This window comes from Apium graveolens, chromosome 7 (assembly GCF_009905375.1).
Source record: "Apium graveolens cultivar Ventura chromosome 7, ASM990537v1, whole genome shotgun sequence".
NCBI classification, from domain to species: Eukaryota; Viridiplantae; Streptophyta; class Magnoliopsida; order Apiales; family Apiaceae; genus Apium; species Apium graveolens.
In genome coordinates this window covers 109,541,632-109,545,140 of record NC_133653.1, presented here as the reverse complement: position 1 = coordinate 109,545,140, position 3,509 = coordinate 109,541,632, and the positions used below count along the sequence as shown (strand labels likewise).

Genomic DNA, 3,509 nt, shown 5'->3' with positions numbered 1-3,509 from the left:
TCGGCCTAAAATTAATGACATTCAGTCAAGCATCCTTCATCCAGCTACTCAGTCTAACACCTTTGAAATCAAGCCTGGCATAATTCAATGGGTGCAGAATTCAATCCAGTTTGGGGGTTCTCCAACGGAAGATCCCAATATGCATATTAGGGATTTCATTGAGATCCGTGACACCTTCAAGTTCAACAGTGTTTCTGAAGATGCTGTGAAGCTGAGACTGTTCCCATTCTCTCTGAGGGACAAGGCTAAGAGCCGGTTACACTCTCTACCAGCTGGTTCGATTACTACTTGGAAAGATCTTGCTCAGAAGTTTCTTACTAAATTCTTTCCTATGTCGAAGACAGCTGTAATCAGGAATGCTCTTACTCAATATGCGTAGCAATCAGGAAAATTTTTATATGAAGCTTGGGAGCGCTACAAAGAGATGCTTAGGAAGTGTCCTCATCATGGAATGTCTGATTGGATGATCATCAATTATTTTTACAATGGGTTGGGAGGACAGTCCAGACCCATGCTCGATGCAGCAGCAGGTGGAGCATTATGGGCAAAGAGTTATAAGGAAGCTTATGATCTAATTGAACTGATGGCTGCTAATGAATATCAGTATCCAGCCCAGAGATTGCCACAGAGCAAGGTAGCAAGAGTTCTTGAAGTGGATACAGCTACGGCTATCACTGCTCAACAGAAGGCGTTGTCTATGAAGATCGATTCTCTGGCTAACTTGGGTGTTAAGCAGATAATTAGTGTTTGTGAGCTGTGTGCAGGTCCGCATGTGACGGAGCAATGTGCTATATCTAGTGACTCAGCTCAGCTTGTGAGCAATTTTCAGAGATCGCAATAGCCAGTTCCTGCCACTTATCAGCCTGACAACTGGAATCATCCTAACTTCAGATGGAACAACAATCAGAATGTGACGCAACAGCCATTCCAGCAGTTTGGAAATAAGCTATTCAACCCTCCTGGTTTTCAACAAAAAATTGCACCAAGACAACAACTCCAACTTCAACAACAAACTCATGATGCAGGTCTATCTTCGAATGAAAAATATGAATTGGAGGAGTTGAGGCTAATGTGCAAAAACCAGGCTCTTATATGCCAAATCCAGGTTGTTTCTATCCAGAATCTGGAGAACCAAATGGGGCAAATTGCTAATGCCTTATTGAATCGACCACCAGGAACGCTTCCTAGTGATACAGAAACAAATCCAGGCAAGAGGGAAGTTGAAGAACAGGTGAACTCCATCACCTTAAGGTCTAGAAAGGTCGCAAGCCCCAAGTTCAGCAAGACGAAGAGCCTGAAAAATTTCAAGTTTCAGAAAATGCAGTTATGGCTGAAGAAGGTGTGCAGAAGGAAGCAAAGGTTGAACCAAGGAAGACTACTGTGGAACCCACTCCTCCTGAGGGTAATACAGGGGAGAAACAGATCTATCCTCCACCTCCTTTTCCTAAGAGGTTACAGAAGAAAAAGCCGGATAAGCAGTTTGAGAAGTTTTTGGAGGTGTTCAAGAAACTTCATATCAACATACCTTTCACTGAAGCTATTGAACAGATGCCTAGCTATGCGAGGTTTATGAAAGGTATTCTCTCTCGGAAAGTGAAGCTCAATGACTTAGAGACAGTTGCTCTAAGGGAGGAATGCAGTGCTGTGCTGCAATAGAAGTTGCCTCCGAAGCTTAAAGATCCTGGAAGCTTCACTATTCATTGCACCATAGGAAACTTGTCGTTCGACAAGTGTTTATGTGATTTAGAAGCTAGCATCAATCTGATGCCATTATCTATCTTCAAGAAGCTTGGTCTGCCTGATCCGCAACCAATATACATGTCATTACAACTAGCTGACCGTTCCATCGCTTATCCATGAGGTATAGTGGAAGATGTCTTGGTCAAGGTGGATAAACTCATCTTTCCTGCTGACTTTGTAATTCTTGATTTCGAGGAAGATAAGAAGATTCCCATTATCTTGGGAAGACCATTCTTGGCTACAGGCCGAACTATGATCGATGTGCAAAAAGGAGAGCTTTCGATGAAGGTTCATGATCAAAAGGTCACTTTTAATGTGTTCAAGGAAATAAAGTTACCCACAGCTAAAGAGGAGTGCTTTAAAGTAGAGCAATTGCAGGTTTTGAATGCACCTCCGTGGATGAGGAAGTTGGATATGCCATTCGATTTTCTTGGGTTAGCAGAGCTGAAAATTTCTCAGGAGCGTCTCGAGCCATCTATTGAAGATGTTTCCACACTTGAGCTTCACCCACTACCAGATCACTTGAGTTATGCATTCTTAGGTGCACCACATGATAAGGGCTTGGGATATAAATTTGATGATGTAGAGGGTAGCCGAATGAACTCTCCAATGCCTATAGAGGGTTCTTCTCATGTGCAGCAGGTAGTTGATAGGACTGGTGTTGGTGATGAGCAGTACAGGAGAGTGACTAGGCATATGGAGGCCATGCATGTCATCCACCGATATTTTGCTGAAGATTTGACACACGCTTTCGGCACTATTTTCCGAGACACTAGTGGCGAGGTTGATTGGCCACCTAATCCTCCACCCGAAGAGGGTGATCTTTCCGACGACTAGGTATGCCTGAAATCCTTATTATTACCTTCAATGAGGACATTGAAAATTTTAAGTTTGGGGGTGATAATGTAATCATTAGAAGTGTGTGTCCATATAGATTCATATAGATTCATATTGCATGATTAGTTGTAGTTCATTCATATTTTTGCATGATTGTTCACATAGGACATGTTTGTTGTTTTTATGTGATTTCATATAGTTGCATTTGCATACATATTTAGCATGATCCCTTAAGATGAACTATGATATTTGATAAGTTGATGTTGATTTGAGTGTGGTGATGACGAATATAGGGGTGTTTAAGTCTTAATGAATTGATTTGCATGCCAGAAACAAATATTTTCACAAAGTCTTATAGGATTGCTTTTGATCTAGATCATGATCATACTTGTTTGTTGTTGAGATTTAATCACTTGGTTATATTTAGAATTTGTGATATTCTCGTAATGATGTAAAAACACTGATTTTTTTTATCTCGAGAAAAACTTGGATTTCATTGCTAGTTGTTGTAAGGCTAGGCGTCAAATGGCTAGTAGATGGCTCATATTTTTATGAGTAGTCTAGGGTTGAATGAGATGGAGCGAAACGCACTCATTCAGAAATTGTTGAAAAAAAAGAAAAAAAAAGAAAAAAGAAAAAAGAAAGTATGTGTTTATGCATAATTGATCAAGAGTGAGCTCTTTAATACTCGAGTTATTAAGTTCTAGGGGACTTTGTGCCTAGTGACCTAAGGCTTTTATAGTCTGGGATCCGTTAACCTAACGCTCGCTACATGTGTATTATTCCATAAGTCTTTTGGGACCTCATTCATTGCACAGTCAAATAAGCATATTTTCTATGTGTTCAATAATAGTGTGAATCCTTGTATAACTATAGTAGAAAAGAGGTGTTGTGAGTCATAATGCGTTTATTGTCTATTCTGTTTATAAACT

At 40.4% G+C, this 3,509-nt stretch overlaps 1 non-coding gene across 1 annotated transcript; it reads right to left on the bottom strand.

Annotated features, from left to right (window-relative positions):
* Window positions 1–346: 346 nt before the first annotated feature.
* Window positions 347–453, bottom strand: LOC141675420 (small nucleolar RNA R71). Its single transcript, XR_012556074.1, has one exon. It is a non-coding gene; the product is annotated as a small nucleolar RNA R71 (small nucleolar RNA).
* Window positions 454–3,509: the final 3,056 nt, after the last annotated feature.